Raw genomic sequence first — 14,479 nt, 5'->3', positions numbered from 1 at the left:
AAAGAACTAAGTTTATGTTTAGAATTATAGATAGTGTTAAGGTTTGGGCTAGTGCTAAGGTTAGGTATAGGGTTAGATCTATGTTTGGTGGTAGGACTAGGGTTAGTTTTAGGGCTGTGGTTAGAGAATGATAGTGCCTGGGTTAGGGCTAGGGCTAGGGATGCTTTTAGGATTAGATCTAGAGTAAGGTAAATTCTAGTCTGAGTTATGGGTTACTGTTATGGTTAGGATAAGTCTAGTGTATGTTTATGGTCAATGTTGAAATGCGGACTGGGGCTAGGGATAGTGTTCAGATTTTACTAGGGCAATGGTTAGGACTACTGCTAGGACTAGGACAAGTGCTGGGGTTAAAGTTAGTGTTAGTATAAGGGTTAGGTGTAATGTTATGTTTTGGGGTAAGGTTATGAACAGTGTTAAGGTTTGGATGGCAGTTAAATACTCCTTTGCCATGCAGTGTATATGTACATTCTGAGCAATAATTTATGTTCCAAATAATACCTGTTTAAAATTGATAAAAGTCCTATGAGGCACAGAGTAAGTTCTTGGAGTATAATATTGTATAGTATTCTGAATCTTAACTATGTTACTTTTAGATCACCAATTGCATGCTTCTTTCCCATGCATCATATAACTACCTTATAAGAAAAAAATGAAATTTGTTCCCAAATAAGAACTACTGTATATAGAGAAAAAACATTAGCATTAGGCTTAGGGATGGGTTTAGGATTTGGTCTTAGAGCTAGGACTAGGTGTAGAGTTAAGTTTATATTTAAGTTAGTGATAGTGTGGGGTTTAGATTTAAGTTCAGGGTTAGAAAAAGAGTTCACTTTATAAGTGCAGTTAAGTAGTGCTTTGTCCTAGAGAATATACATGCATTATGAGCAATTTTGAAATTTGATCCAAAATAAGAACATCCAAATAAGAACTTGTATATGATGAAACTTCCTTACAGTTAGAGTCAGTGTTTGGTTTAGGACTGGCATTAGTGTTAGGGTTACGATTTAGCATAGACATGGGGTTAGGGTCAGCACAGTGACTAAAATCAAGGCTAGGGCTAGCTTTAGGGAGTTATGACAAGGGCTATAGTTGTGTGAGTGCTAGGGCAACATCAATCACTAGGGTGAAGATCAGGATTACAGTTATAGTTAGGGATATACTATGGCTATAATTGGGGCTAGGATTTGGCTAAGGCTCTTTTTTGTTTTGCTTTTTTTTTTTTTTTGGTAGTACTGGAGTTTAAACTTAGGGCTCATGACTTGAGCACCTCTGCCAGCCCTTTCTGTGGTGGATTTGGGTCTCACAAACTGTTTGCCCAGGCTGTCTTTGAACTCATCCTCCTGCTCTCTGCCTCCTTAGTAGCTAAGAATACAGGCATGAGTCACTGATGCCCAGCTTAAGGCTCACTCTTGTAATATGTTCAGCCTTAGGTTTTGTTTATGGTTAGTGTAAGGGTAAGTTTGGGTTAGGGTTAGAACACGTGTAAGGGTTAGTTTTAGGATTAAATTGAGGGTTATGGTTAGGGCAAAGTTCATAGCCATGGTTTTAGGGCTAGACATTTCACTAGCCTTAGATTCAGGTTAGTGTTAGTGTGAAATTTAGGACTACAGTTAGGATAGGGTTAATGTTAAGGTTATAGTTAGGACTAGACCTAGTCTGAGATTGTTATTAGGTCTAGAGATAGTGTTAAGGCTAGAGCTATGTTAACATTAGGCATGGACTAGATTTAAATTTAGATTAGGCTTAGTTTAAATTAGGTCTAGGCTAAGGGTAGGGTTACAGGTAGGTTTAGGGTAAGGGTTAGTTTAATGGCTAGGGCCGGGGTTAGAGTTAGGGATATGGCTAGGATTAAGGTTCAGATTGTGATGGGGTCAAAGTTGGGATTTGGGTGGAATAGAGTTAGGGTTAGTCCTAGGGCTAGTCTTAGAGCCACTGTCATGGTTTGCCTTATGGTTAGGTTATGATTACTGCTATTGCTAGGACTAGGAATAGGCGTATTGCTAGCTTAAGAGCCATGCTAGGGTTAAGGTAGTGTTAGGACTTAGGATAGGTTTGGATTTACATTTTAGTTTAGAAGTAGTGTGTGTGCCATGGTTAGCCCTAGGGCTAAAGCTAGGGCTAGGGTTAGCATTAGTGCAAGGATTAGGGATAGTTTTTTGTTCATGTTAGTTTAATGGTTTTGATTCAGTTAGGGTTATGGCTAGTGCTTGGGTTAGGACAAGGGCTAGGGTTAGTGCAAGGGATTGGTTAGTATTACTGTTAGATTTAAGGTAGAATTGGGTAGTGTTGAAAGATTAGGGTTATGACTAGGGTTGCAGCTAGGGATAAGTTTAGCATTTTGTTGATCATTAGGTTTATCTTTAGGATTTCATAGGATGTGTTTGTGGCTAGGGTGAGTTTTAAGGTTATGGTTAGGGTTAGTCCTACCTAAACCTAGGGCTGTGGATACTGTTAGGGTTAATTCTTGGTGTAGGGCTAGTTTTAGGATTAGGGGGATCTCTAGGGTGATGACTATTTTATGGATAATGATATGGTTAGGCTAAGGGCTACTGCTTATGCTACAATAGAGTTAGAGTTAGCAAGAGAATTTGGGCAAGTTTTAGTTGTAGTGGTAGTGGAAGGTCTAATTGGAGGTCCAGGCTAATGCTAAGTCTTGATCCCCAGCTTGGTCATAAGGTTAGTGTTAGGGTATGGCTATGGCTATAGTTAGCATGATGGTTATGCTCAGGGTTAAAGTTAGGTTTAGATTAAGTTCAGGGTTATTGTTAGAGCTAGGGTTAGGATGAGTGTTTGGGTTAGGTTTAGGGATATGGCTAGGGTTTGTGTTCGGTTTTTGAATTGGATTAGGGCTAGGGTGGAGTTACGGTTAAGTTTATGGCCAGTTTTAGGTTTAGTTGTAGGAGTAGGATTGGGTTTGTGGTTAAGTTTAGGGTTAGAGTGAAGGTTAGGATTAGGACTAGTACTAGAATTAAGTTTTTCTAGAGGATGAGGTCTGAGTCAGTGCTAGTGCTGGACCAGGGATAGGGTTAGGTTAGAGTTAATGTTATTTTTAGGGTTAGGGCTTGGGTTAGTGTCAAGTTTTGTTATGGTTAGTATTACTGATAGGGTTAGAGTTTGATTTTAGTTTCAGTTTACAGCAAGTGCTATGGTTAGTGATTTGCTAAGGAATAATTCAAGTTAGGTCTAGAACTGAGCATAGGGTTACACATAGTGTTATAATTAGGCTAGGTTTTGGTTTAGGATTATGATTGAGGGCAGAATAAGGGTGAGATTTAAGGTTACTTTTAAATCTATGATAATGCTAGGTGTAGGATAGAATTATATACAGGTTTTGGCTTAGTGGTGAGGTTAGAGTTAGCTATTGTGCTTGGGCTAGTGCAAGGGTCAGGGTTATGTTTCGGTTTGGGGTTAGGGTATTGGTTGAATTATGGTGAGGGCTAGAGTTATGATTAGGTTTGGATTAAGGCTAGGGATATGGCTAGGACTTTAGCTAGGGTAGGGGTAGGGCTAAGGTTAGTGTTAAGTTAATGGCAAGGGTTACAGTTGAGATTTATGTTTAGTTTTCAGGGTAGCGCCAGGGCTAGGTCTCAATTTAAGGCTACATTTGGGGCAAGGCTAGCAGTAGAATTATGTTTATGCTCAAGGTAGGGTTATAAGTAATTAGTATGTTAAGGTTTGTTAGGTTAGTGCTAGGGAATAGATGAGGTTATTAAGCTTAGGTCATTGCCCAGTGTTAGGGTTAGAAGTTAGGCTAGGATTATAGTTAGGGTTAATGTCAGTATTAGTATGTGGGATAGGACTTGGGACATGGTGAGTGCAAAATCAAGAGCTAAGCTTATGTTTAGAGTTACAGATAGTGGTAAGGTTAGGCTAGGGCTAAGGCTAGGTTTAGCCTAGATTTAGGGTTAGCACTAGGACTAGGGGTAGTTTTAGGGCTATGGTTAGTAATAGTGCCTGAATTAGGTTTAAGTTAGGGCTACTTTTTAGGAATAGGGATAGGTTTAGGCCTAGGTCTAGGTCTTGGATTATTGTTATGGTTAGTTTACGGCTAGTTTTATGTTTAGTGTGAAGTTGAAATTTGGCTAAGGCAATGATTAGTGCTAGGGTTGGACTATGGCTATCGTGAAGACTAGTGCTAGTGTTAGAAGAAGTGTTAGGTAGGGGTTAGGGTTAGGTGTGATGTTGGGGCTTGGTTTAAAGTTAGGGATAGTGAGAGGGTTGAATGGCAGGTAAATACTTCTTTCCATGCAGCATATGTGTGCATTTTGAACAATAATAAATTGCTAAAAATAATGTCTACTTAAAATTGAAAGAAGTCCTATGAGACACAGAGTGATTTCATGGAGTATAATATATTGTAGCATTCTAAATTCTAAGTTGCTTTTAGAACAGCAATTACATGCTTCTTTCCCATGGATCACATAATTGCCTTATGAAGAAAAGTGAATTTTTCTCCCACATAAGAACTATTCTACATAGAGAAAAATCCTTTACATTAGGGTTAAGAATGGGAATAGACTTGGTCGTGGGCTAGGCCTAGGTTTTGGGTAATATTTAGGTGAGGGCCAGAATTGAGTTTACTTTAAGTTTATGGTTAGGATTAAAGCTGGACTTTGTGTTAGGGTTAGCCCTATGACTAAATCCAGAGCTATGTCTAGATTAAGGAAAAGGGTTAGGGTTTGGTCAGAGTTCAAAACAGGATTGAGTTATAGTTGTATGAGGCTAGGGGGTGTATCCATGGCTAGGATTAATACTACAATTATGGACAGATATGGTTACATTTAGGTCTAGGAATATGGCTACATGTGTGACTAGGTTTAGGGCTAAGACTCATTCTAGAGCTATGTTTTGCATTAGGTTAGGTTTATGGTTAGTGTTATGGTAGGTTTTGGTTAGGGTTAGGGCTACACCAGTGTAAAAGTAAGGGTTAGGATTAGGTTTAGGGTTATGGTTTAAGGCAGTGGTTAAGGTTATGATTATGGCTATGGTTTATGGCTAAATGTAGCAGAAGGTTTAGATATAGAGTGAGGGTTAAGGTGAAATCTAGGACTAGGGATAGAATTGGGTTCATTCTAGGACTAGGGTTAGGACTGTGGTTAGGATGGGGCTAGGCTAGGTTAAAGTCAGGGTTTGGCTCAGTCTTGATTAGGGATAGGCCTAGTGATAGAATTAAAGTTAGGAGCTAGAGTATGGCTAAGGCAAAGTTAAGTATGTGGTCATGACTATAGTTTCTCTCTAGAGGGAGCACAGTGTTTAATTAGGGTTAGGGTCAAGACTAAGACTAGGATTTGGACAGGTTTAAATCTAGGACTAATGTTAGGAGAAGGGTCAGGATAGGGTTAAGATTAGGGCTAGTATTAGACTTAGATAGGGGTTAGGTCTAGTGATCTGATTATTGCTAGAGGTAGTGTTAGAATTAATGTTAGGGTTAGGGTTTGCTTTAGATAAAGATTAGGTTTATTGCTAAGGCTAGGACTGTGGTTATAGCTAGAGCAAGTTTTAAGGTACAGTTAGAAAAGTCTTAGCATTTATCATAGGATTAGGGTTAGCTTTTAGTTTAGAAGTAATGTTGAGACTTATTTGATGTAGGGCTAGGGCAAAGCCTAGTGTTAGTGTGAGGTTTAGGGATATTTTCTATTTGAGAATTAGGTGAATGGGTTTGTTTGAATTAGAGTTAGGGCTAGTCCTCGGGTTAGGACATAGCTAAGGTAACTTCCAGGGCTGAGTTAGATTTAGTGCTAAGTTTAGGATTAGATTTAAGGTAAAATAAGAGTTACATTTAATATAAGGGTTACAGCTAGACCAATGGTTAAGGTTAGAGTTAGGGTGAGGGTTATGATTAGTGCTAGAGTTATGTTTAAGTTTATATTCAGGATTATTGACAGTGCTAAGGTTAGGCTTACCATTAGGATAGGGTTAGGTTTTCAGATATGGCTAGGGTTAGTATTGTGGTTTGGTTTGTTTTAGGGCTGAGGCTAGTGTAAGGGTTTGTTTATAGCTAGTGTCAGGGTTACTTGTAGGATAGGGCAAAGTTTTTGTTAGGAAAAGAAGTAGGGATTGGTTTAGGGATTGGTAGGATTTGGGTTAGGATTAGGATTAAGTCTAGGTTAAGGATGATGGTGCTACTTACCTTTAGATCTAGGTTTATTGGTAGGTGTTGGGTTAGTGTTAGAGGTAGAGTTATGTTTAGGGCTAGGGCTAGATTGAGGTTTTGGATTGAGGTTTTGGTGTAGGTTTTGAGTTAGGGCTATGGCTAGAACTATGGCTGGGTTAAGGTTAGGGCTAGTGTTGGTGTTATTTCAATGGTTAGTGTTAGATTTAGTTGTAGATTTGTGTGTGTTTAGGGACATTGCCAGGGTTAGGTCTCAGTTTAGGACTATATTGAGTTTTGGTATTACAGGTAACAAGGTTGCTGCAAAATAATGTTCATTTCAAATTGATAGAAGACCTATGAGGCCCAGAGTAAGTTCCCTGAATACAATGTTATGTTGCATTCTAAACCTTAAGTTGCTTTTAGAGCAGCAACTACCTGCTTCTTTCCCGTGGATCATACAATTGACTTACAAGGAAAAATGAATTTTTCTCCCAAATAAGAACTATTCTATCATTGTACGAGAGTAAATGTTGTGGAAATATAATTTACCTGTGTATGTAAATATACAAATGAGACCAATTGAAACTATTCTAGGAATGAAGGGTATGATTATAGAGGAGAATTATGGATTGGCTTAATTTCAAAATGATAAATGGCAAGAACTTCTGTAAAAGTCACAGTGTACCCCAGTACAACAATATGACAATAAGATATAAAGAGATACCCTATAAGGAGAAAATCCTTTCCATTGTGGTTAAGGATGGGAATTGGGTTGGTCTTTGGCTAGAATTAGTGTAGGATTAAGTGGAGGCTTAGGGGAGGGCTAAGGTTGAGTTTAGTTTCATATGCATGTTTGTACCATATACCATAGGTACACATTTAGATATAGTGTGCTTTATAACTATAGTTGCATACTTCTTTCTTTTAGAGAATATAAACACATTATGAGAAACATCCAGGGTTGGTCCAAAATAAGAACTCTTGTATATGAAGAAAATTTCTTATGGTTAGGGTTATGGATTGATTCAGGGTTTTGGCTAATACTAGGTTTGGGGTTAGGATTTAGCTTCAGTTTAGCATTAAGGTTAGTATTTGGGTTATGGTTATCCCTATGACTGACTCTAAGGGCAGGGCTACGTTTAGGGTTTGGTCAGAGTTGAACATGGGTAGGGCTGTGGTTATGTTAGGCTAGGTTACGTCAATAGCTACAGTTAATACTGGGATTATGACCAGGGTTAAGTCTAGGGATAGATTTGGTCTAGGACTATTTATAGCTGTAGCTATAAATAGGGCTAATGCTTGCTTTAGTTCTGTGTTTACCATTGTGTTAGGAGTTTTGTTAAGGTTAGGGTAATTTTGGTTTAGGATTAGGGCTAGGTGAAGTGATAGGGTTATGGTTTGGATTAGGTTTAGGGTTATGGTTAGGGCAAGGTTTAGGTTACAATGGATATAGTTTAGAGTTAGAGGTGACACTAGGCTTAGATATAGAGGTAGGTTTAGGGTGAAGTCTAGGAATAGCTTTAAATTTTAAATCTAGAACTAGGGTTTTGCCTAGGGTTATGATAGTGTTAAGGCAAGGGAAGGATTTAGTCTTAACATTTGGGATAGGTCTACCGGTAGGATTAAGGCTAGAGATAGCGATATCAGTAGCCTTCCATTGTGGTTAGTGTTAGGTTTAGGGCTTGGTCTAAGGTGAAGACGGGTTTTAGTGTTAGGGTTAAGGATAGGGTTAGGTTTATGGGTAGGTCTAAGGCCTGGGTTCAGGTTGGTATAGGGCTGGGATTAAGGGTTAGGTGGAGTTAACTCCATCTGGTAGGATCACGATTACAGTTAGGGTGAGAAATAAAGATAGGGGTAGTCCTATGGCTAGATTTAGTGATAGTGTTAGGATTAGGGTTACCTTGGGTTATGGTTAAGGGCAGGGATTAAGGATATGTTTGTGGTATGGTTTATGGTTAGAGCATAAGGCTTTGATTTACATTTAGATTTAGGGTCAAGACTAAGACTAGTGTTTGAATAGATCTAAGTAAAGAACTAGGGTTAGGATGAGCATAGGATAGGATTAGGAAAGGTTAAGTTTAGGGCTAGTCCTAGACTTAGATAGGGTTAAGGCTAAAGCTAATGTTAGCATTAGTCTTATCAGGGATAGGGTTATTATTAAGGTTATGTCTTAGGAGAATGCTAGTGTTTCTATTAGGTTTAAGGTTTGGGTTACATGGTTTAATTATGGCTAGGTCAAGGGCTAGCCATGGTATTAGGGCAGGAGGAGGATTTAAGCCTCTAATTATGGTAGGATAAAGATTGAGGTAAGGGATAGTCCTAGGGCTGGAGTTAGGATTAATGTAAGGTTAGGGTTTGCCTTAGGTTAAGGTTGGGGTTACTGCTATGGTTACGGCAAGTTTAGAACTATGCTAGGGTTTAGAGATGTAGTATTTTTGATAGGGTTGTATTTAAATTGTGGTGTAGAGGTAGCACTGAGACTAGTGTTTGTGGGAGGTTAATGGATATTTTTTTCTTTCTGACATGGCTAAATGGTTTTGCTTGGGTTAGGATTAGTGCTTGCACTCACTTTGATACTTAACCTTGGGTTAGTTCAAGGACTGAGTTTATTTAGTGTTGGTTAAGGTTAGATTTAAGGTAGAATTAGGGGTTGTGTTATGATGAGGTTTATGGCTAGGTCCATAATAAAGGTTAGAGGTAGGGTGGGGGTTAAGCTTAGGGTTAGTGTTAGGTTTAGGCTTTTGTTTGGGATTACTGTCATAGCTAAGGTTAGGATTATTAGCATTAGAATTAGGGTTAGGTTTTCATACATGGTAGGTTTTGTTTTATGTTTTAGTTTATTTTAGGGCCTGGGGTAGTTTTAGACTTATGTCTATGGCTAGTGTTAAGGTTAGTTGTACGGTGAGGATTTGGGTTATGTGTAGGTTTATGTTGTGGTTAATTTTAGAGTTAGACTGAAATTTAAGGACAGAACTAGTGATACTATTTAGTTTTAGGGAAGGGTTGAGTCCTGGTCAAGGCTAGTGCTTTGCTTGGGCCAGGAAGAGGGTTAGATTGAAGGTTAATGTTATCTGTAGGGTTAGGCTGCAGATTATTGATCTGTTTTATTATGGTTTTCTTTAATGATAGAGTAGGGGTTTGATTTTATTTTTGGTTTATTTCTAGTGGTATTTTTTGGGACATTACAAAAGATTGGGTAAGTTTTGGGTTAGAGATAGAAGTGGAGATTGGCTTAAGGTTACTCCTGTGGTTATGGATTATGTTTAGGATTATGATTAAGGTTAGGTTAAGGGTGAGGGATAGGGTTAACTTTAGTTCTAAGTTTGGTGATAGGACTAAGAATAGGGTTAGTGTTTGAGTTACTGTGTAGTGTTAGACTTATGTTTAAGGCTAGGGCTAGTGTCAGACTGGGTGTAGGTTTAGGGTTAGGGAATTCATTTGTGTTTGGGCTCTGGTTAGCCTTAGGGGTTTGGTGTAGGATTAAGCCCAGGGATATGGCTAGGACCGTGATTGGGTTAGGGCTAGTGCCGGGGTCAATGTTAAGTCAATAGCTAGGGTTATAGTTAGGTTTAGATTTATGTTTATGAATAGGGATAGTGCTTGGGTTAGGTACAAATTTTGGACTACATTTGAGTTACAACATTAGGAGCAACAATTCAAGTTGTTCCAAAATAATATCTATAGAAGTTCTATGAGGCACAGAGTGAGTTCCTGGATTATAATACTGTGTAGTATTCTAAACAGTATTCTTAAGTTACTCTGAGACGGGAAACTACATGCTTCTTTCCCATGGATCACATAATTGCCTTATGAGAAAAAAATGAACTTTTCTCCCAAATAAGAACTGTTCTACGTGTGTAGGAGGGTGAATGTTGTGGAAAACTATGTACTCATGTATTTAAATAGAAAAATGACACCTGTTGAAACTATTAAAGAAATGAACAGTATGAATACAAAGGAGAATGACGGAGGGGGTGAATTCAACCATGATATATTGCAAGAACTTTTGTAAATGTCACAGTGTACCCCCAGTTAAAGAATAATATAATAAAAAATGGAAAGAAAGGGCTATTGTATATAAAGAAAAAGTCCTTTGCATTATGGTTCAGGGTGAGGTGAGGCTTGGTCCTGGGTAAGGGCTAGGTTTAGTTTACAGGTTAGGTTTAGGGTAGGGCCAGTGTTGAGTTTTAGGTGTATGTTTGGAGATAAGGTTCACTTTATAAGGGAGTTACATTCTTCTTTCTCCTTGAGAGTATAAATGCATTATGAGCAATATTGAATGTGGGGCCAAAATAAGAAGTCTTCCTAATGGAGATAATTTCTTAGGGTTAGACTGCTGGATTGGTTTAGGGCTTGTGTTAGCATTATGTTTACCTTTCGGGTTTAGGCTCAGCCCAGCATTAAGCTAAATGTGAGGTTTAGTGTTAGCTCTGATACTGAGTCCAGAGCTAAAACCATGTTTAAGGATAGGTTTAGTGTTTGGTCATAGTTCAAAACAGGATTAGGGCTATAGTTGTGTTAGGCTAGGGGTAGTATTATGATTATGGTCAGAGGTATAGCTAAGTCTAGGGATAGGTGTAAGTCTAGGACTGGTGATAGTTGTAGCTAACATTAGGGCTGTGACTCACTCTAGTCCTACATTTAGCATTAGGTTAGGATATGGATAGTGTTAGGGCAAGTTTGGGTTAGGGCAAGTGTGACCTTTTGAGGTAGGATTAAGTTTTGGTTTATGGCTAGGGAAAAAGGTTAAGGTTATGGTTATAACTACAGTTAGGGGAAACTATATCACTAGACTTAGATGTCAGATTAAGTTTAGGATGAAATCTCGGACTGGGTTTAGAATAGCCTTAAGTTTAAGACTGGGGCTATCACTAGGGTTAGGATAAGGTTAGGCTAGGTTGAAGTTAGAGGTAGGCTTACTCTTCGATTAGGGATAGGGCTAGTGATAGGATTAAGTATAGAAGTAGTGTTAGCATTATGCCTGTTCTAGGGTTAGAGTTAGGTTTTTGTCTGGGTCTAAGGCTAAGGCATGTTTTGCTGTTAGGGTTATGGTTTCATTTAGGTTTGTGGCTAGGTCCTGGGCCATGATTAAGGTTAGGTTTAAGACTGGTATTAAGATTCACATTATGGTAGGGACAAGGATGGAGTTACTGTTAGAAATACAGTTAGGATTCATCCTAGGGCTAGAGTTAGGGTTAGTGTTTGAATTAGGGTTAAGTTTAGGATACGCTAGGCCAAAGGCTGAGGTTATGGTCATGGCTATGATTTAGGGGTAGAGGACTAGTGTTAGAGTTAGGTTAGGGGGTAGAATTAGAGTTAGAGTTAATGTCAGTGTTAAGATGTTTATGTTTTGAGTTGACGATAGTGGTTAGTGTATTCTAGGGCTAAGATGAGGATTAGTTTAGATTTAGGGTTAACACTAGTACTAGGGTTAATTTTAGGGCTATGCTTAGTGAGTGGTAGTGTCTGAGTTAGGTTTAAGGATAGGGCTACTTTTAGGAGTAGGTTAGGGGTAGGGCTGGGTCTTGGTCTTGGGTTATTGTTATACTTAAGTTATGGCTAGTTTTATGTTTAGTTTTAAGTTTATATTTGGGAAAGGCCATGGTTAGTGTTAGGTTTGGGCTTATGGGCCATGGTTAAGACTAGTGCTAGTGTTAGAACAATTGCTAGGTTAGAGTTAAATTTAAGATTATGGTTAGGTGTGATGTTATGGTTTGAGTTACAGTTAGGTACAGTGAGAGGGTTGAATGGCAGGTAAACACTTCTTTCCATGCAGCATATATGTGCATTTCGACCAGTAATAAAGTTGCTTAAAAATGATGTCTCTTTAAAATTGATAGAAGTTCTATAAGGCAGACAGTGATTTCATGGAATATATTGTAGCATTCTAAAGTCCCACAAGTTGCTTTTAGAATAGTATTTACAGGCTCTGTCCCATGGATCATATAATGGCCTTATGAAGAAAAATGAATTTTTCTCCTGTATAAGAACCATTTTAAATAGAGAAAAATCCTTTGCATTAGAGTTAAGAATGGGAAGAGAATTGATCTTGAGTCTTCCATGTATGAACTATTTTACATAAAGAATTATCCTAGGATTAGTGTTAGGCCTTGGGCGTGGGCTATGCTTAATGTTAGTGTGAGCTTTAGGGTATTTTTTTATTTGAGAGTTAGGTGAATGGTTTTAGTTCGGTTAGCATCAGAACTAGCTCTAATGGATTGGGACTTAGGCTAGGGTTAGCTTCAAGGGCTGGGTTAGATTTAGTGCTTGTTAGGAGTAGTTTTAGGTAGAATAAGGGCTAGTGTTAAGATGAGGTTTACAGCTAGAACTATGATTGAGGTTAGAGTTAGGGCGATGTTTCTTTAGGGATGGAGTTAAATTGAGGTTTATATTTGGGATTATTTTCAGAGCAAGGTAACAGCGCTGCTGCAACAAGCAGCACAGGACTCACGTGATGCAGAGATGCCCCGCCTAGCGACCCAGTGCCAGCCAATCATGGTGTGCGCTGCAGCACGCTGTGGAGGAAAAGGCCGCATGCGCCTTCCAGAACATTCTGGAAGCTGTTTTCCACAGGGAAGAGATGCGTGAAGAAGCCGCGCGCAGTGGAGTGGGCCGCAGACCCAGTGGAGGCGCTCATGGACTTGAGGTACACTGTGGGGTAGTTGAAGGCAGGGCCCTTGTCCTTTGTCTGGGAGAGTCAGGCAGCGCGCCTGGCGGGGTCCATCTCTCCCGGTGCCTGCGGGAGCGGGCGAGTGGCGGCCTGGCGGGTAGAGCGGGCGTGGGCGCCTGGCTGCGGGCTTAGGGGTCTGAGTGGGGGAGGGGGAAGGAGGGGGGAGGGGCTGCGGGCGCCAACCCCAAGTCTCCTCCTGGCGAGGTGTGCTTTTTGTCGTAAGTAATAAAAGGCTTTAGGTCATTTTTTAGATGGAGTCTCACTTTTTTGTCTGGATCGCCTGTGACCATGATCCTTGTCACGTATGGCTGGTAGTACAGGTGGGGACTTTTCATCCATCTTTCTTGTTGAGATGGGGGTCTTGCTAACTTTTTGGTCAGGGTTGGATCCAAACTGGGTTTTTCCTGGTGTTCACCACCCGCATCACTGGGATTATTGACACTAGGCAAATTTGCCTGGCTCCTTCATTCTTAGTTAATGTTAAGTAAGTTTCCATATTGTGGACATCCCAAGTTTTTAATACTCATTTATCAGTTAATAAACATTTGTACTTGATCTTTGCCAGAGGACCAAGAAGCCATAATTAATAGACATTTGGGTTATTTTATACTTGGGCAATTAGGTATAATGCTGTTTTGAACACAGTTTTTTTTGTGTGTGTAGATCCGTTTTTCTTTAGCAGTATTATATTAGGCGTATAATAACTCCTCCATTTAAATTTTGAGGAACTGCAAAACTTTTCAGAAATATTGCACCGTTTTGTAGTTTCATGACCAAGTACTGAGGATTTTGATTTTCCATATCTTTTTTACCAATCTTCATTGCCCGCTTTGATTTTAACCAACTTAATGGGGAGGTAGTGGTTTTGATTTGCAGTTCTACGAGTGAGATCAAGCTCACTTTCATGTGCTTGTTGGTCATGCGTATATATTGAAGAAATTTCTTTCCAACTTGTTAACTGTGTTTTACTTTGGTTGTCTTATTATTGTATTATGTGATTTTTAAATTCTCATAACTTTATAAACTTTTTATTTCAAATTGTAGGAACTCTTATAAATTGTATACACATTTCCCCTGTCACATGTATGACTTGCAAGTGTTGTCTCTTATTTTGTGTTTTCATTTTAATTTTTTTGATGGTGTTACTGGAATCACAAAAGCTTTTGTTTTTAGTTTCCATGAGGTCCAGCATATTCTTTCTTTTGCTGCTTGTTGTTCTAATGTCATATCTAGGAAATAATGGCGTGAACCAAACTCATGGTAATTTATTCCACTTTTCTTCAAAGGGCTTTAAAATTTTAGACCTTACATTCATGTCTGATATATTTCTAACTAATTTTTGTGTATATTGTGAGTGAGGGGTCTGACTTCAGTCTTTTGCATGTTTGCATTTGGTTGTCTCAGTACTGTCGAAAAGTCTATTGCTGCACTGAAATGTCTGGTTGCCGTTTTTTAATACCGGGTCTCACAAAGTAGTCCAGTTTTGCACCAGACTTGTGGTCTTTCTGACTTGCCTCCCCAGTGCTGGCATAATAGACATGTTTCACCACATCTGATTCCTGTTTTTCATTTAAATCAACTGACCAGATTTATTGCTGGACTGTGAATTCTGTCTTTAATCTGTATGTCTATGTTTAGCACATTGTCTTAATTTCTGTAGTTTGATAGTAAGTTTTGCAGTTAGGAAAGTTCAGTCTAATTATTTGCTGTTTTGAGAC

General features: G+C 39.0%; 1 long non-coding RNA gene across 1 annotated transcript in view; it reads left to right on the top strand.

Moving 5' to 3' along the window:
* LOC141420754 (uncharacterized) overlaps nt 1–14,479 on the top strand; it is a 123,967-nt gene that overhangs the window by 23,374 nt on the left and 86,114 nt on the right. The window contains exon 4 of the long non-coding RNA XR_012445322.1: nt 12,500–12,737. This is a non-coding gene — a long non-coding RNA (uncharacterized lncRNA). The remainder of the gene's footprint in view (nt 1–12,499; nt 12,738–14,479) is intronic.

This window comes from Castor canadensis, chromosome 2 (genome assembly GCF_047511655.1).
Source record: "Castor canadensis chromosome 2, mCasCan1.hap1v2, whole genome shotgun sequence".
NCBI lineage: Eukaryota > Metazoa > Chordata > Mammalia > Rodentia > Castoridae > Castor > Castor canadensis.
This window is presented reverse-complemented; position numbering and strand designations above follow the sequence as displayed.